The sequence below is a fragment of the Mandrillus leucophaeus genome, unplaced genomic scaffold (genome assembly GCF_000951045.1).
Source record: "Mandrillus leucophaeus isolate KB7577 unplaced genomic scaffold, Mleu.le_1.0 Scaffold192, whole genome shotgun sequence".
Lineage (NCBI taxonomy): Eukaryota > Metazoa > Chordata > Mammalia > Primates > Cercopithecidae > Mandrillus > Mandrillus leucophaeus.
The window spans coordinates 3,109,182-3,129,834 of record NW_012101943.1 but is presented as its reverse complement, the minus strand read 5'-3'; the positions used below and the strand labels follow the sequence as shown (position 1 = coordinate 3,129,834).

The window sequence follows — 20,653 nt, the reverse complement described above, 5'->3', positions numbered from 1 at the left end:
CTTGACGCTCCTCAGAGATATAAACTTGAATTTAAAATAATCAAAACTTTTCTAAGGAAAAGTTGAAGTTACCTCCGTCCTAATCTGATCAAACTCTAATAAAAAAAGGGAAAAAACACGAAGAGGAGCAGCCAGAACAAATCCCCACAGGTATTCTCCAGTTAGCAAATGAGACAGTGCACAAATGAAATCTTCAGAAAAAAAGATCTGGAAAGGAATCTGCATGGTTTTTAACTCATTGTCTGAACTTAGAGAATGCCTCTTCATCCTGGAAATCAGAACCCTCTAAATGTAATAAAGACCCTTTGCTTAACGGCAAACAAAGACGTCCCAGGTGCAATTAAACACCTTTGTAGCAGCTCAATTAAATGGTTTCGTATGCACCATTCCATTTATCCCCTGACACACTTTTCTCACATTTTCATACTGCTTTATCCCTGAATGGCAGTATTCAATGGGAACCAGCGCCAAATAGCTCGCCCTATGGCAGGATAAGGAAACTTTTGTTCTTTTCAAAGGCTGACCCATCAGGGAAAAAATAATTGAGAGCCACGTGCTTATAGCGACTTAATAAAACTCTTCTTAGAATGGCATGTAGAGAATAGGACCTTTCAATCAGCAGATGTTAGGGATAGAAAAAGCAAAGAAATAAAGAGAGTAATACAATCTACTACAATGATGAATTTCTGTGAAAATGCTCAGGGAATAGAGAATGAGAAATTATCTTGATTTTCCAGGCAAATATATATACATGATGCAGGAAAATGTGGTCAGTGAATTTTATTCAGGCCCACATGAGTATCCTTGCTTATCATCCTTGAAAAATATTTGCCTGAATTTGAGAAATGGGGCACAGAAGGCAAAGATTTTTCTCTAGGTGTCATTACCATAAAAATACATTTAATCCCTGAGTTTGTTCTGATTCAGTCTGCTTTTGTGAGTGGGCAACTCATATCCTTAGCCAGAAGGGAACTGAACTGAAAGCCAATTGAATTAAGCTAATTAAAGGGTGTGGATTTTCATTTTAAAGCTCATTATGAAACTACCATGGCTACTAAGTCTCAGCAAGGTCATTTCCCAAAAGTTGGTCTAAAATGTTGACTCCAACATTTTAGAGTCCTCCCTGGCAGTAAGAGTTCAAAAGCAGTTACCTGAGGCTAAGAATCACTAGCTTTCATTTTCACTTAAACGCAGAGTGATGCAGGATTAAAATGTGGCATCTCCAAGAGTATTCGCTACTCTATGAGGAAGCCTTGTGACCTCTTCCTATCAAAGAGTTTCTCTTCTTCTCCTCCTATGATTGGATTATTAATAACAGGTTTACTGCATGTGGCCCTAGATTCACTACTTTCATCTTTCACTCTCCTTATTAAAATTATTTGATCATTTCCTAATTCCTTACTGAAAAAAAATGATCAATTCTTAGCCTAACATTCCAGGTCATTGGTAACTTGGCTCCATGACTTCTGCACCCATATCCTATTTCTCTGGCCAAACTAGGATATCTACAATTCCCCAGCGATGTTTCACCCTTTTCTGCATCACCACGCTACATGCTGTCTGGAATGGCCACTCTTCCCCATCTCTCTGCGTTCACAGAAATGCCAGCACCCAGCACATGTGGGCACTTGATCAACATTTATTATAATCGGACATATGCAGTTTAAAAGTTCCACACCCCTTTCTTTGTTTTGAGATAGGGTCTCAACTCTGTCACCAAGGCTGGAGTGTGCAGTGGAGCAATCACAGTTCACTGCAGCCTGGAACTCCACGGCTCAAGTGATCCTCCCATCTCAGCCTCCCCAGTAGCTGGGACTACAGGTGTGTGCCACCACACCTGATTGTTGTATTTTTTTTTTTTATGGAAACGGGGTTTTGCCATGTTGCCCAGACTGGTGTCGAATGCTTGGGCTCAAGTGATCCACCCACTTGGGACTCCCAAAGCGTTCGGATTACAGGCATGAGCCACTGGACACAGCCAAAACTCCCCTTCCTTTTTTGTTTTGTTTTTTCTTTGAGACAGAGTTCCACTCTTGTCGCCCAGGTTGGAGTGCAATGGCACAATCTCGGCTCACTGCAACCTCCGCCTCCCAGGTTTAAGTGATTCTCCTGCCTCAGCCTCCCAACTAGCTGGGATTACAGGTGCTCGTCACCACACCTGGCTAATTTTTGTATTTTTAGTAGAGACGGGATTTCACCATGTTAGTCAGGCTGGTCTTGAACTCCTGACCTCAGGTGAGATGCTCCACCTGCCTTGGCCTCCCAAGTGCTGGGATTACAGGCGTGCCTGGTCCCAAAGTCCCCTTTCTTAAATTGAATAGAAATAATCTATTCTGGCTCTGGCCTATGACAATACTTTGTTGAATCTTTTCTGCTTATTATTATTACAAAGAAATCTGTGATGCTTATAAAAAATTTTCAAACAGTACATAGGGATATAAAATAGAAATTAAAAGCTAATCTTAGAGCCAGGCATGGTGGTAAATGCCTACAGTCCCAGCTACTCTGGTAACTGAAGTGGGAGGATAGTGGAGTCCAGCAGGAGTTGAAGACTATAACTTGAATTTCTGGTACATAACTTACAGGTTTCCCTCCTACTCAGCATAAGAACTTGGAGTTAAACCTTTGTGCTTTTGTGTTTTTGCTTCCCCTCAGCAGTGTAATGTAATGTAGGAAAAAAAAATCCCCAATAAAGATTTGCTGATTGAAAGACTTAGAAAATACTAAAAGTATTAAGGATAAAACTGACTGATGGAGGAAAAGAACTTATTGGCAACAGTTATACTAGGCCTATGTCTTCTCTTAATCCTTTTCGTTCTTTTTTTTTTTTTTTTTTTGAGACAGCGTCTCACTCTGTAGCCCAGGCTAGAGTGCAATGGCATGATTTTGGCTCGCTGCAATCTCCGCCTCCCAGGTTCAAGTGATTCTCCTGCCTCAGCCTCCTGAGTAGCTGGGACTACAGGCACCCGCCACCATGCCCGGCTAATTTTTGTACTTTTAGTACAGACAGGTTTTCACCACATTGGCCAGGCTGGTCTCAAACTCCTGACCTCAGGATCTGCCTGCCTCGGTCTCCCAAAGTGCTGGGATTACAGGCATGAGCCACTGCGCCTGGCCAATCTTTATTTTAATAACCCCTAGACAATTAGTTTATTCAACTAATAAAACGTCTTGAACAAAAGGGCATTATGGAAGAAAAGCACTCTTTTTCTGTATTACAGCTCTTAATACTTTACTTATGATATACCAAATGTGTGAGTTTTTCCCTAACACTAAGCAATTCTCCAGCTCTCCAGACACCAAGTGAGTATCCTCTATTCAATGATGACAATGACTGCCTGGAGTTAGTGCAGACCCCACATGTTAAGGGCTCAGTCCCACAAGACTCTCCCCTACTTCAGATGCCAATCACAGGTAGTTGATTTCCAGGTTACCCGCATTTCTGTCTGACTTGGCTATAAATCAGGGGTTTCCCAATCCCCTCCTCAGGTTCAGTAATTTGCTATAATGGCTCTCACAGAACTCAAGGAAACACGTTTGCTCGTTTATTATATGGTGCGGTGGCTCACGCCTGTATTTCCAGCACTTTGGGAGGCTGAGGTGGGCGGATCACCTGAGGCCAGGAGTTCGAAACCAGTCTGGTCAACATGGTGAAACCCTGCCTCTACTAAAAATACAAAAAGTTAGCCAGGCATGGTGGCGGGCACTTATAATCCCAGCTACTTGGGAGGCTGAGGAAGGAGAATTGCTTGAATTTGGGAGGCAAAGGTTTGCAGTGAGCTGTGATTGCACCACTGCACTCCAGCCTGGGCAATAAAGCAGGACTCCATCTTTTTTTAAAAAAAAAAAAAAAAAAGATAATGATAAAAGATAGTGATAAGCAGCCAGATGAAGGTGTACAGAGGGCAAGGTCTGGAAGGGTCCCAGCACATGAACATGTTCACAAAGCCAGAAGGCCTCCAAACTACACTTTAGAGATTTTTAAATTAACAACTGTTTTATTGAAATATAACTCACATACCATAAAATTCACTTTTTAAAGTGTATAATTCACAAAGTTGTACAAGTGTGTGCCACATACCTGGCTAATGTAATTTTTTTTTGTTTTTTTGGAGACAGGGTCTCACTGTATGGCCCAGGCTAGAATGTAGTGGTGCAACCACAGCTCACTGCAGCCTCGACCTCCTAGGCTCAAGTGATCCTTCCACCTCAGCCTCCCGAGTAGCTGGCCCATAGGCAAATGCCACCAAGACCGGCTAACTTTTTTCATTTTTTATAGAGACAGGGGTCTACCTATGTCATCCAGGCTGGTCTCGAACTCCTGGCCTCAAGCAGTCCTCCCGCCTTAGCCTCTCAAAGCACTAGGATTACAGGCATGAGCCACCGTGTCTGGCCCCATCTCATTGTATTTTAAAATCCAAACCATAATCATGGCCCATAGCTTTATGTAATCTGGCTCCTGCCTACCTCTAAAAACTTCATTTCATGACATGTTTGACTTTATAATTGCTGTTTCCTTAACCTGGAACTCCGGAATACATTTTCTACTCGCATCTCCAGAGAGAAAAAAAAAAATTTTTTTTTTTGAGACAGTTTCACTCTTGTCACCCAGACTGGAGTGCAACAGCACGATCTCAGCTCACTGCAACCTCCACCTCCCGTGTTCATGCAATTCTCCTGCCTCAGCCTCCTGAGTAGCTGGGATTACAGGCTCCCGCCCCCACGCCCATCTAATTTTTGGATTTTTAGTAGAGACAGGGTTTCACTATGTTGGCCAGGATGGTCTTGAACTCCTGATCTCAGGTGATCCACCCACCTTGGCCTCCCAAAGTGCTGGGATTACAGGTGTGAGCCATCACACCCGGCCTCAGAAAATTTTTCAAACACATCATCCAAAATACCCTCCATCCAAACAATTACTCTCTATCATATCATCCTATTTACTTTCTTCTTTAGATTTACAATGTGTAAATGATACTAGATTACTTATTTGTTATTGGTATATTGTATGGCTTTCCCACTAGAATTTCCGCTAAGATATAGATTTTTTTAGCTCTGCACTTTAGAGATTTTTATGGAGGCCTCATCACAGAAACATAATGAATTATTAATTCAATCTCCAGCTCTTCTCACCCCTCTGGAAAATGGAGGTGGAAGGAGTTCCAAATTTCTAATCATGGCTTGATGTTTCTGGTAACTATACTCCATCCTGGAGCTATCTAGGAGCCCATCAAGAGTGGCCTCATTAGAACAAAAGATGGTCCTATCACCCAGGAAATTCCAAGGGCTTTTGGAGCTCTGTGTCAGGAACCAGAGCCAAAGATCAAATATTAGAACAAAAGATGCTCCTAACATCCCTGTGGTTCAGGAAATTACAAGGGTTTTAGGAGCTCTGTGCCAGGAACCAGGGGCAGAGACCAAATATATATTTCTTATTATGTCACAGGCATGTGCTAATGAGACCCTGTTGCCATTCCCTACAACAATACTGCCAACTCACTGTTAGCTAGGACAGACACGGTAAGGATGATAATTAAATTCAGACAATAATGCAACATATTTTAGCCATGTGTTCCAACAGCCCACCCAAAAAATCCTAATCAAGCTGTCATCTGACAGAAAGAGAACTAAAAATATAAAGCCACCTCTTCTATTGTTTCTCTTGGAGATAACAAACAGAAATAAATAAAGAAACAAATTAAGAGAATAAAAACACGCAGGCATGCACAATCAAAACAAAAAACAAGCCTAAAATATTTGAACAGGAAAAAGCCTGTTACTTTACTACAAAAGGGGAAGGCTATTAACTAATAGAGAAAGCAGGGGATAATTTACAACATGATTTTCTTGCAACGAACCATAAGCAGACAAACAGTAAGAAAGGAAAACAAATAGTACCAAGGCTAAGCTCTCGTTTATTGAACCAGTAAAATGAGTTTAGGAGGTAACTCCTGGCTAAAATAACTGATAAACACAGGAGCAACCATTTCTCAACCTCACAATTACTTTATTTCACACATGTCCCCCTCTGGAGAATTTATGTTATCACTATGGGAAAAAAGTACTTGCCTATTAACGTCAGCATTCCAAGACTAAAATCACACTCTACCGCCCTATCTCTCCCCAGTCCAGTCTTTGCCCATGTTCCCATCTCATGGGTTGGACACCCCCATCCTTTATCATTCTCAAGTACAACCTACCACCAAATCCTGCCAAATTTGCCCCCTCATACATGACTCTGGTATATACTTCCTTCTCTATACCTCTTGGCCCACCAGCCCTCCTGTTGAATCTTTTTTTTTTTTTTTCCTATTTTTTGTAGAGATGGTATATTAGTCCATTCTCATGCTGCTGATAAAGACATGCCTAAGACTGGGTAATTTATAAAGAAAAAGAGGTTTAATGGATTCACAGTTCCGCATGGCTGGGGAGGCCTCACAATCATGGCAGAAGGCGAAAGGCACGTCTGTTTTTTGGTTTGTTATTTTTTTCCTGAGATGGAGATTCGCTCTGTCACCCAGGCTGGAGTGCAGTGGCGCAGTCTCAGCTCACTGCAACCTCTGCCTCCCGGGTTCAAGCGATTCTCCTGCCTCAGGCTCCCAAGTAGCTGGGACTACAGGTGCGCGACACCATACCAGGCTAATTTTTGTATTTTTAGTAGAGACGGGGTTTCACCATGTTGGCCAGGCTGGTCTCAATCTCCTGATCTCGTGATCCGCCCACCTTGGCCTCCCAAAGCACTAGGATTACAGGCATGAGCCACAGCGCCGGCCGAAAGGCATGTCTCATATGGTGGCAGACAAGAGAGAATGAGAGCCAAGCAAAAGCAAAATCCCTTATAAAAACATCAGATCGCATGAGACTTATCCATTATCACAAGAATAGTATGGGAGAAGCCTCATCTACAATTCAATTATCTCCCACTGGGTCCCTCCCACAACATGTGGGAATTAACGGGAGTTGCAATTCAAGATGAGATTTGGGTGGGGACACGGCCAAACCATATCAGATGGGGTCTCACTTTGTTGCCCAGGCTAGTCTCGAACTCCTGGGCTCAAGTTCTCCTCCTGCGTAACCATCCACAGTGCTGGTATTATAGGCATGAGCCATTGCATCTGGCCTCTCCTCTTCAATCTACCATCAACTCTACCCTGGAATGCTTCCATGGCCAACCAAGCCCGCCTGTGCCATTCCAATCTGTCCTAAATTTACCCAAATTACTCAATTCTTAAATGGTTTCTCTCTGCTCTTAGAAACATGAGCAAAATCCTTAACAGAGCCTAGAGGCACTGAGTGGGCCCCAGTGCACCTCTCCAGCCTTAGGCATCCTACTCTCTCCTGCACCCCTGGCTCCAGTCACTCCCGCCTTCTTTCAGGGCCTTTACAAGCTATGTTCTCACCTGCTACAGGCATTTGTACCACTCCACCCCTATTCAATTCAACAGTCATGCTTAGGTCTGAGCTCAAGTGTTGCATCCTGAGGAAAACCTAAGTCAATCTAAGTCTTTCACTTGCTTTCATAGAGTCATAGGGGGATTTCCCCACTATTTAGCACTTAGTTTAACCTGTAATCAATGACAAGGTTAAGAACACTGACTGGAGACAGACTACTTGTGTGGGACCCCCTTATCTCCCACTTACTAGCTGCCTCAGTCTTGTTTGAAAATGGGGACAATAGTATCTACTTCTTCGGGTTACTAAGAGGATTAAGTACCCCTATTGACTTAGACCAGAGGTCAGCAAACTATTACTCACAAGCCAAATTTGACCTGTTGCTTGTTTATGTAAATACAGTTTTATTGGAACAGGCACATGCTTGATTGTGTATTGCCTGTGGCTGCTTTCATGCCACAATGGCAGAGTTAGTAGTTGCAACAGAGACCATATGGCATTCACAGACCGAAATATTTACTACCTGGCCCTTTACAGAAAAAGTTTGTCAATCCCTGGCATAGACTATGCTTAGTCTACACAAATAAACGTGGTTGAATCTTGAAAACATTATGCTAAGTGAAAGAAACCAGTCACAAAACACCACATATTATGTAAGTCCATTTATGTGACATGCCCAAAATAGGGAAATTCGTAGAGACAGAAAGTAGATTAATGATTGCCTAGGGCTGGGGGTGAGGCTGGAGGTGGAGATGGGGGTGGGATTGGGGAGGGGTGACAGTTTAAAGGTATGGGGTTTCTTTTTGGGGTGACAAAAATGTTCTAAAATCCTGGCCAGGTGCGGTAGCTCACACCTGTAATCCTAACTTTGGGAGGCTGAGGTGGACAGATCGCTTGAGCTCAGGAGTTCAAGACCAGCCTGGGCAACATGGCAAAACCATGTCTCTACAAAAAAATATATGAAAAATTAGCCAGGTGTGGTGGTGTGCACCTGTTTGGGGGCTGAGGCAGGAGGATCACTTGAGCCCAGGAGGTGGAGGATGTAGTGAGCCGAGATCACATCACTGCACTCCAGCCTGGGTGACAAAGTGAGACCCGATCTCAAAAAAGAAGGAAAGAAAAAAAAGGATGAGAGTCTGTCATTTGTAACAACATGGATGGAACTGAAAGTCATTACATTAAGTGAAATAACCTAGGCACAGAAAGAGAACATCACATGATTTCACATATCTGTGGAAGCTAAACATTAAAAACAACTGAACTCATAGAGATAGAGAGTAGAAGAATGGTTACCAGAGGCTGAGAAGGGTAGTTGAGGGTGCTGGTAGAGGGGAAGAGGAGATAGTTAATGGGTACAAAAATAGTTACAAAGAATAAAGAAGACCTAGTATTTGCTAGCACAACAGGGTGACTACGGTTAAAAAAAAAAAAAAAAAAAAAACCATGAAATTGTTCAGTTTAAAATAACTAAAAGTATAACTGGATTGTTTGAAACACAAAGGATAAATGCTTGGGGTAATGGATACACCACTTACCCAGATATGACTATTATGCATTGCATGCCTATCTCAAAATACCTCATGTAACCCATAAATATATACAACTACTATGTATTCACAAAAATAAAAAAGAAAAAAGGAATAATAAAAACTTTTTAGTTTAGTTTAGTTTTGTTTAAGACAGGGTCTCACTCTGCACCCAGGCTGGAGTGCAGTGGCGTGATCTCAGCTCAGTGCAACCTCTGCCTCCTGGGCTCAAGCAATCCTCCCACCTCAGCTTCCCAAGTAGCTGGGACTACATGCATGCACCACCACACCTGGCTATCTATCTATCTATCTATCTATCTATCTATCTATCTATCTATCTGTTTGTCTATTATCTATTTATTTTTAGAGACAGGTTTTTACCATGTTGCCCAAGCTGGTCTTGAACTCCTGGGCTCAAGTGATCCACCTGCCTCAGCTTCCCAAAGTGCTGGCATTATAGGCGTGAGCCACTGCACCTGGCTGAAAACTTTCTTAACGTGATAAAGAACACTGATGAAGAAAACAACACTAATAACATACTTAATAACAAGAAACTAAATGCTTTCTCTCTAAGATCAGGAACAAAGCAAGGATGTATACTTCCATCACTTCCATTCAACATTGCACTGGAGTAACGCAAAAAAAAAAAAAAAAAAAAAAAAAAACAAAAACAAGACTGGAAGGAAAAAAGTTAAATTGTCTTTAATGGCAATGACATGAACTTTTGTGTAGAATATCCCATTGTATCTACAAAAAATATACCAAAACTAACGTATTTAGTAAGGTTGCAAGATATAAGATAAATATACAAAAATCAATTGTATTTCTATATACTGCCAAAGAAAAAATCAAGAAATTGCTATTTGAAAATATCATTCACAATGGCATCAAAAAGAATAAACTACTTACCAATAGATTTAACAAAAGAAGTGCAAGACTTATTCAATGAAAACTACAAAACATTGTCAACAGAAATTTAAAGATCTAGGTAAATAAAAAGATAGCCTATATTCATGGACTAGAATACTTAATATTGTTAAGATGGCAGTACTTTCCAACTTGATCTACAAACTCAATGCAATTCCTAGCAAATCTTAGCTGCCATTTTTTTTTTCAGAACTGGACAAGCTAATACTAAAATTCATATGGAAATGCAAGTGACCTGGAATAGCTAAAGCAATGTCGAAAAGAATTAAGTTGGAAGACACACAATTCCCAATTTCAAAATTTACTAAAAGCTACAGTAATCAAGATAGTGCAGTACTGGCACACAGGTAGATCTATATAATAGAAGAATGGAATAGCACTGAAAATCTAGAAGTAAATTCTTCCACTTAAGGGAAATTGATTTCTGACAAGCATGCCAAGAAAAGTCAGTAGGAAAAGAATACTCTTTTTGACCAGGTGCAGTGTCTGATGCCTGTAATCCCAACATTTGGGAGGCTGAGGTGGGGAGATTGCTTGAGCCCAGGAGTTCAAGACCATCCTGGACAACATGGTGAAACCCTGTCTCTACAAAAATAAAAATAAAAACAAAAAATTAACCAGGTGTGGTGGCACACGCCTGTAGTCCTGGCTACTCAGGAAGCTGAAGTGAGAGGACTGCTTGACCCCAGGAGGCAGAGATTGCAGTGAGCTGAAATCACACCACTACACTCCAGCCTGGGTGACAAAAAGAGATGCTGTCTCAAAAAAAAAAAAAAAAAAAAGTTCTAAAATCCAATGTGATGACTGCCCAACTCTGTGAGTACATAAAAACTACTAAATCATACATTTTAAATGGGTGAATTGCATGGTATGTGAATTTGATGTCAAATTACATCTTAATAAAGCTTAATAAAATATTAGCTAATATCTATAAGATTATTTGATCAACTTCTGCCTCCTCATTAGGTTATGGGCCCCAACAGTACATGACCCATGTCTGATTTTCTCCTCATTTTGCCTGCAGCACCTACCCCAGAGCTTTCATGCTACAGGAATTTAGAAAATGTTTGTTGAATGAACGATTAAATGGCTAGGGAAGGAGGGAGCAGGACTTTGTTGTTATTTTTCCTCAATCAACGTAGAGATTTAAGTACTTAAGTTTGTTGGGAAAATATGTGACATAAGATCAGTGATTTCTACTTTGAGCCTCAGCATGTGGAGTCCAGCAACCTCGTGTTGCCACATGAGCAAACCACACCCTTGTGTAAACACCTGAGATTCTTATACTGAGGCTTTTGTTTCCAACCTCACTGGAACATAGCTCCTGGCTCTCTGAGGAAGCAAATCTTGTATTTCTAGCACATGAAAATGAGCCCACAATACTGATAAAAGTCTAGAAGCTAAGTGCTATTTGTCTCTCCTCCTCACCCTCTTCTGATTCATCTGAGTTGCTCAATAAATATCTATGGAATGAAGAAATATAGAAATGGCTACATTTATTTTAACACATATTTGTTACTCCTTGCTACCTTTTATCCACCACATAAAATTAAATGCTTTCTTTTGAAAATCAAGATATGTGAGCCTGAACACTTTCTACTGGGGCAGCAGTCCAAGCACCTCTGACTTCTGAGTGCAAAAGAACCAGATTGCATTAAACAGAGCTGTGCTGTGATTATAAATCCAGGGTTCTTACATTTTGGAATGCCAGCAAATTACTCAGGGTTATTGTTTAAGTGTAGGTTTCTGGATCCCACCTCCCAGAGATTCTGATTCAGGGCTTCACATATCTCACTTTGTGAAATACTTGTCTAAATAGATTGGATGATTTACATGTGTGACTTATTCTTGAAACAAGAGGGAATAAGAAGGGCCTGGCAAAAAAACAGCAATGAAATTATAAACTCTGAGATATTAATATAATGTATCTCAAAATAAATATTATAACACATGAGTATTTTTTATAGAGATGGTGTCTTGCCATGTTGCCCAGGCTAGTCTCAAACTCCTGAGCTCAAGCTATCCTCCCACAGTGCTAGGATTATACGTGTGAGCCACTGTACCTAGCCCTAACACACGGCTACCTTAAGAAACACCTGGCGGGGCTCAGACGGCTTGCTGAAGCAAGTCAGGCCCGGGAATAAGTGAAATGTCACAGGTAAGGAACTATGACACTATTTCATTAAGGGCTACCAATGAAGTAGTCAGGTAGGTATTTTATAAATGAGAAAACTTCCTCCCAGAAGATGGAGGATACTTTATTCGCTCATTCAAGAAAACATCTAAGCTGGGTCTGGTGGCTTGTGCCTGTAATCTCAGCACTTGGGGAGGCTGAGGTGGGAGGATCACTTGAGCCCAGGAGTTCGAGACCAGCCTGGGCAACCAGGTAAGACCCTGTCTCTAAGACAAGTACAAAAAATTAGCCAGGCATGGTGGCACACACCTATAGTCCCAACTACTCAAGATACTGAAGTAGGAGAAGCACCTGAGCCTGGGAGGTCAAGGCCACAGTGAGCCGTGGTCATGCCACTGTACTCCAGCCTGGGAGACAAAGTGAAACCCTGTCTCAAAAAATAAAACAAAACATCTATTGAAAGTCTACTATGTCTTGGATAACATGCTCTGGATCTCACATCTGGTGGAGGAGAAATTCAAATCCAGATGTGTCTGATTCAAAATCCGTGTTCTTTTCATTATAGTTCAAAATCAGCTGAAATGCCAAATCCATGGCCACTACCCTATCTCTCGCCTCCCCTTCAAATCCAAACTTCTTGAAAGAGTTGTCTACTCTGGCTATTTTCACTTCCTTATCTACCACTCATGTCTCAACGCATTATAAACTGGGCTGTCCCAAACACTCTACTTAATTCTCACCTAGGCCACTTACATATTTCCATTGTTGAACCTAATGGATACTTCTCGGTACTTATAGGATATCTTAAAACTTCTGACAGTTGCCTACCCTCTCCTTTTTGAAATACTCTCCTTCTCTGGGGTTCATGATACCACATTCACTTGGGTTTCTTCCTACTTCTCTGGACATCCCTTCTCAATCTCTGCTATGGGCTTGTGTTGCTTTTTCTGTCTGTGTGATGTTCTGCCTAGACCCTTCTCTTTTTCTAGATATTTTCATCTACTCCAAAGGAATAAATTGCCATTTACACACTAAGGACTCCCAAGTATTCACCTTCAGCCCAGATGTCACCTCTCCTATATATCCCATTGTTGTCTGGGTATTTCTACATGGTTATTCCATAGACATCTCAAACGACATTTCCAGAACTGAGTCATCATCTCTAACCAACTCCCTTTCCAACCAAAGTTGTTCTCCTGCACGTTTTTTTTTTTTCAGTAAATGGTTCTATCATCTACTGATTTGCCTAAGAATAAACCTATCATTTTTTCTATTTATTTATTTTTGAGACAGAGTCTTGCTCTGTCCCCCAGGCTGGCGTGCAATGGCGTGATCTCGGCTCACTGCAGCTTCCACCTCCCGGGTTCAAGCGATTCTCCTGTCTCGGCCTCCAGAGTAGCTGAGATTACAGGCGCGTGCCAACACGCCCAGCTAATTTTTGTATTTGTTAGTAGAGACAGGGTTTCACCATGTTGGCCAGGCTGGTCTCGAACTCCTGGCCTCAAGTGATCCACCCGCCTCTGCCTCCCAAAGTGCTGGAATTACAGGCATGAGCCACCACGCCTAGCCAAAACCTATCATCTGTGATACATCCTTCCCTCTCCTTCTCTCATACCCAGTCAATCAAAAAGTCCTGATACCTATTAGATGATATCTCTTGAAGACCTATTTCTCTCCATCTCCACGGCCACCTCTACATCAGGACACCATTCTCTCTTGGGTGGACCACCCTAACAGACTTAAGCTGGTCTTTCTGCCTCCACCCTCACTCCCTTAAAGACTATATGCCACACTGCAGCCTGGGGGAGTTTGTAAAACCAGCTCTGTGACTGTTCACAATCCCTCCACTGCTTCTCCTTGGTCTTAGGAAAAATTCCAAACCCCTATATGTTTATATGACCCCTCATCTCTTCACATTCTCCTTCAAATTTTAATTCTCCTTTAAATCCTCAGTCTCACTGAACATCCATTTTCTTGAATGTACTACATCCAGCTCATCTTCTGGCCTCTCCTGCCCGCAGCATCTTCTCATCTGCACACTGCTCATGTGCTAACATCTTTTAGGTAAAAGCTTAGGAATCATATTCTCTGGGGAGCCTTCCTCGGGTCTGGGTTAGGTACTCCTACTCCATACTTCCATAGTACCAAGTCTGGCCTCGCTTGGAGCACACACCCCTTGATACTGTGATAGTCTATGTGCTTGTGTGTATCTCTGTAATCAGAGGATACATTTTAGAAGAGGATGTGCCATGTACTACCCCGTGTGCTCAGCACAGTCCTTATACACAGTAAGTGTTCAAAACTATGTGTTGAATAATGAATGAACAAATAAATGAATGGGGCTTTCAGAATAAACTGACCTATACCTAAGAAAAGCATAACAAGAAATGAAATAGTACCTCTTACCTTAAAAAAAAAAAAAAAAAAAAAAGTACCTTTTATCATGAGCCTGATATCCCTGTTTTACAGCAAAGTTTCTTGAAAGTACAAATTAAGTGACTCTCTCCACTTCCTCGTTCTCCTATTCTTTCCTCAATGCAGAGTCAGGCTTCCATTTCCACCACTTGACAGTGGCTACCCTTGTCAGAGCCATCACAACAAATCCTATGAACCCAATCCAGTGGGCTCCTCTCTGTATTGACCTTACTTGACTGCTACGTGGCATCTGATATGCTTTACCATACCACCATCTTGAAACACATTCATCTAGGCGTTTCCATGCCATCACGTTCACCTGCTTTTCCTTCCTTATCACTGGCTACTCCTTCTCAGTGTCCTTTCCTTGTTCCTCCTCTTCCACTTGACCTCTAAACACGGGAAGACCCAAAGGTCTGCTCTTACTACACGCTCCATAGGTGATCTCATTCGGTCCACCACCAGGTCAGGCCACCCCTTGCCCACCACAATCCAGCCACAATAGGCTTCTTTGGCTCCATAAATTCACCAACCTTGCTTCTATCCTAGAGCTTTTCTTTGACCTGCTGCCTCAGATTGGACCTGCTTTCATGCTGCTCTTTGCAGGCAGTTCCTTGTTATTCAATCGCTCCTAAACTGTCCCTTCTCAGAGAGGCCTTCTCTGATCTAAAGAAGTCACCCAAGCTCTATGATATAAACTCACTTAAATCTTCTGCACAGCCTTTACCATGCGCTGATGTACTTCTTGATTTTAATCTAGTCTAGCTTAAATATAAGCACCATGGGCACATGAAGCTTACTGAAGTTATTCCCTTCGGTATTCTCTTACCCAAAATAATGCCTGATACAAGGCAGGGTCACAGGAAACATTTGCCGCATGAATGAATCAGCGAGCAGTTTTACCTATGCTCATAAAAATTATAATTATGTGATGAAGTGGGAAATGTGAATTCACCTGGACTCTTGAAACATTTTATTATGAAGACATCAAAACCCCCTGGAAGTTTGCCACAAAGCATTCAGATGGAGGCAGACAGAGATATACAGCAGACCTAGTTCCCACTATTAAAAATGCTACTTAACTGAAGAAAAAGAAAACGATTCCAATATTTTGGAAAGATCTTAAGTGTTTCTCAAATTTGAGAAGGGCTCTTTGTGTTCCACCTTCGCGCCAGGTGCCCTTTATCTTACAACACGACACCACTGATGAAATTGTGCAGTAAAGACGGAAAACATAACAGCACTGATGAAATCCCCTGTGCAGTAAAGATGGAAAAAACCAGTGCCTGACCAGTGAATGCTGCTCCACCCAACAAGACAACAGCAAAAGCGTGCGGCTACTCTTTCTGCCTTTTCCCTCCTATGCTCGCCCAACATGCATCACCGCACAGACCCTCAATGACAGTAAATTATTCATCCAGCATCTGACGTCTCTCCTCCAAAGAGACACACATTCAGAACTTCAGACATTCCATCTCTGTTAAATCATTCATATCCTTTCATCCGCCACTTTTAAATGACTATAAAAATACCTGGTGGTAGTAAACTGTGGCTCTCATACATATTGAGACACAGAAATGCAGTTATCCTTTACCAAAATTCCCTGAATTATTTAGAAAAATGGGAGTTACTCCAGGAAACTGTAATCACCAATGTTGAAATTAGATAAGGGAAGTAATGTTTTGAAGAGGCACATTTAGAATGACCTCCAATTCAGAGTGTTAAACCATACACTAAATCCAGCAAATGGTTACAATTTAACATATTAACTTCTTAGTTTTTCCATCTTAAAGGTAATGTTATTTTAAGTTTTGTTTTTCTAATGTACTACTTCAAGCTCTGAATAATTACACCCCCACCCAACATACATGGATACAGAAAAGCTCAGAAAATCTTGTATCTCATGGGGCTAATTAAAAAGGATTTTTATTTCTATAAGGAATGAATGAAATCTTTGTTAACCCACTTTAACAAGACTCTAAATGACCCTGGATTTATCTTGCCCCAGTTTTCAAAATGTAACTGACCCAGAATAAAGTAAGCTTATCCCCAAATTCCTGGCAAAAACAGAATCAAAGTTCCCAGAAGCCAAAACTCTATATTCAAGCTAAAAAATAAATAAATAAATAAAAATTTTAAAATTCTGAAAAACACTATACAGTGCAAATACCACAAAAGCTCTTATTTTATTTTTCATTTAATTAGAATACTTTTAAGATTATAAAGCTTAAGGCCAGGTGCGGTGACTCATGCCTGTAATCCCAGCAGTTTGGGAGGCCAAAGTAGGCGGATCACCTGAGATCGGGGTTCGAGACCAGCCTGACCAACATGGAGAAATCCCATCTTTACTAAAAACACAAAATTAGCCGGGTATGGTGGCGCATGCCTGTAATCCCAACTACTCAGGAGGCTGAGGCAGGAGAATCACTTGAACCTAGGAGGTACAGGTTGCAGTGAGCCAAGATTGTGCCATAGCACTCCAGCCTGGGCAACAAGAATGAAACTCCGTCTCAAAAAAAAAAAAAAAAAAAGATTATAAAGCTTGATAATATCAAGGCAAACAACCTTCCAAGAAAACACAGCAAAAGACAGTATCAGTTACTATGATAAGAGGAACTTCTAGAAGCTTTTGTATTGTTATAGTAAAACATTGATAGCCAGTGAGGGACTATAGCTTGATTGCTTTCTCTGGTGTGATAAGCATCTAACCAGCCAAAGATAATTTGCTTTTATTTATCATAACTGAGTAATCTGAATTGGTTAGAGAAGCAAAAGTACTACCTGCGAATATATTTTCTCACTCTTCATTCATCATTAACCTCAAAATCCCACACTGGGGACTTTACTGAAAATGGGTAGAAATTCCACCCAGAATCCTTTTTTAAAAAATTAATTATTTATTTATTTTAAAGACAGGGTCTCACTCTGTCATCCAGCCTAGAGCACAGTGGTACGATCATAGCTTACTGCAGTCTCAACTGTTGGGCTCAAGCGATCCTCCCACCTCAGCCTCCCAAGTAGCTGGACATGTAGGTGAACGCCACCATGCCCAGCTAATTTTTTTTTTTTATTTTTTGTGGAGCCAGAAGAGTCTCACTATGTTGCCCAGGCTGGTCTCAAACTCCTGGGCTCAAGCGGTAGTCCCATTTCAGCCTCCCAAAGTGCTGGGATTACAGGTGTGAGCCACTGCGCCAGCCCAGAAGCTTTTATTAATCCTGTTCCTTTTTCTAAGACTTCACATGGCTTCATTCACTCACGGTTATGAGGTAGAACAGCATCTTCTCTCATAAACAGAATACTAAAGCACTGCTGAGCCCCAAAACATCATAGACACACTTCACTGCCTGAAGCCTAAAGAAATCATGTTTCCATCCTATCTGACAATTTTCATGAACACTCAAAAGTTCTTCTAATTTGGGGTACTTTATAGAACTTTTTTAAATATATAAAATGGCCACTCAGTCACTCATAATAAAATTGTTTATTGAAAACCTAAAATATTCAGAAACTTGATTGGCAGTAACAATTTAGGAATATCAAATGTACCTAAAACATACTTCGAGGAACTCTGAAGGATTATTGCAGCAAGTAATATCCAAAGATGAGAGGAAATGCAAGGATAAGAACAGTAAGAAGACAACAATCTCCAGGGAAGTTCCAACCAAACTGTTTCATTTTTACAGTGAGAGGAATTTATAACTCACATTGCAAATAATGCTATATACGGTATGTTTTTTATTCTTCACCTCCCTAAAAATGAAACATAGAAAGATATTCCAGACAACATTTTTGGTCATATTTTGGTTGAATTTGTACAACGGATACCACAATTAGAAACATAACCCTTTAAAGTTAAAGACGTCAACTCATCTCCTAAGAATGATTATATTTGCATCCCAGGCTATTTTTTCACTTCCACACGACATCAACAAGCAAATGCACATCTAGACTACATGCTTCTTGAAGGTGCCCAATTTATTTCTTTGTACTCCTAACACCTATACCACTGTGCATGATTGGGGTACAGCATTTACTGAGTAAATGAATAAAATTAAACATTGCATCTCCATTACGATGTTTGTAACCTAACCCACTAAGCTTGGATAATTTTTAATGCTTCTAAAAATGGTCCAGAAATTGAAAGCCTCCCTTCAGATGGATACTCAGTAAATAATAAATAAATTTAAACGGAGTAATAACCTAACTACAGGGACTCACGTTTCACTACTGAACCCTGCCAAGTAAGGATACCTACCGAGAAGACACAGAGGGTTTTTTAATCTTTTAAAATATGTCATCTAGACAATAACAGCATTAAACAAAACATATGAGCCTTGTTTGAAATGACACAGTAACTGGGCTGAATGTTTCTATACAGGTCCATGCAGATGGTTAAGCATTCACCAGCATCTTGGTAGGACTGCTTCCAAGTTAACTCTTGTGTGGTGGTAAAGGTAATAGAATCCACACTCATTCCTAGTTCAGTGTCTAATTAATGACAATATTCTGTATCTGGATGTTGTTTTTCTAAAGCATTGGCCTATGTTGTTTTTGAAAGCCAAGTAATTTGCTCCTGTTACAGAAATTCATTATGTACTTTATGACCAACAAGTTATATTTACCTGTTTAAAAAGAAGTAACTTAAAAAAAAAAAGTAACTTAAATCTAAAATATATAAAGTATCCAAAACAGTTCAAAATTGCCTACAGTTGCCACTTAAAATTTCTCAAGATGAGTCTGCCTACACAGTCAATTTCGCTTGTTACTGACTTTCAGATAGATCCTCCACCTGAATCACGCTTTTAATCTTTCTATAACTGAGAAGTTCTCAAGAGTTTCTTTGTAAAGCACCTTTTATCTGCAAAAATTTATTTTAAGCACATTGATATAAATAATATTTAATGGCCTTCATATTTGATACTATCATGCCTCATAAAAAAATACACTAAATAGGCGGCTCACGCCAGTAATCCTAGCACTTTGGAAGGCCAAGGTGGGAGGATCTATGGAGCCCAGGAGTTTGAGACAAGCCTGGGTAACATGGCAAAACCCCATCTCTACTAAAAATGCAAAAAATAGCTTGGCATGGCGGCGCATGCCTGTAATCCCAGCTATTCAGGTGGCTAAGACACAAGAACTGCTTGAACCCAGGAGGCGGAGGCTGCAGTGGGCCGAGATCGTGCCACTGCACTCCAGCCTGGGCAACTGAGCAAGACTTCTGTTTCAAAACAAAACAAAACAAAACACACTAAATAAAGTTAGTAATTTGGGCATTATATATGCTACTACTATTATCCCAAGCAGCTCAACTTCAAAACCGTGGAGCCTATCTACCTTATCCATATCTACTGTTGCAAATTCCTAGTGAGTCTTCCACCTTAAAGATTTTCTTATCTGTCTGGTACTTTCACGCTCACTGCTATAACTCAGGCCCAGGCAAACAGTACCCAACACCCAGATATTTGCTAATACTTCCTAATAGGTTTCTCCAACTACTTGCCCACGCTTTTCCAGCCTTCCTGTACCTCAAAGCCAGATTAATCCCCTCAGGCACAACCCTGACATATGACCATGTAACTGTCACTCTTAAGACCCAATAGGTAGGCACTGCCCAAAAGCAAAAACCCCAAACCATTGGGTTTCGATTCAACTCCACGAAGGATCTTAATCTCAGAAATACTTTGGAAGGGATTCCTACTTTGGTCTCAAATTACACTGAATTGCAAAGAAAATCCCATCTAACTTTAAAGCCCTGTGATACTTATCCAACATTACCCCTACTGCTTTCAAAATCATATCTATCCAATACTTCAAAACACTGTTCCCTGGGCATACCTTTCCCACCCAAAGGGCTGAGCACAGATGTTGTTTCTGACAAAGTATGCAGTTATTATTTTCTTAGGATCAAAGAGAAGGAAGCATCTATTACTTTGCCACGGAAGAAATCCAAATGGAAAGATTTAAAGGAATTCTATAATGGGCATCTTGGTAAAGCAAATAATTTTTAAAGACAGCCATTTATGGCCAGGCACAGTGGCTCACGCCTATAATCCCAGCACTCTGGGAGGCCAAGGTGGGAGGATAGCTCGAGGCCAGGAGTTCAAGACCAGCCTGGGCAAAATAGCAAGACTTCCCCCCATATATATTTTTTAATTTTAAAAATTAAAAATTGGCCGGGCGCGGTGGCTCAAGCCTGTAATCCCAGCACTTTGGGAGGCCGAGACGGGTGGATCACGAGGTCAGGAGATCAAGACCATCC

At 41.0% G+C, this 20,653-nt stretch overlaps 1 protein-coding gene across 1 annotated transcript in view; it reads right to left on the bottom strand.

Annotated features, from left to right (window-relative positions):
* SYNE2 (spectrin repeat containing, nuclear envelope 2) overlaps positions 1 to 20,653 on the bottom strand; it is a 405,169-nt gene that overhangs the window by 297,130 nt on the left and 87,386 nt on the right. The gene's annotated exons all lie outside the window — the stretch shown is intronic.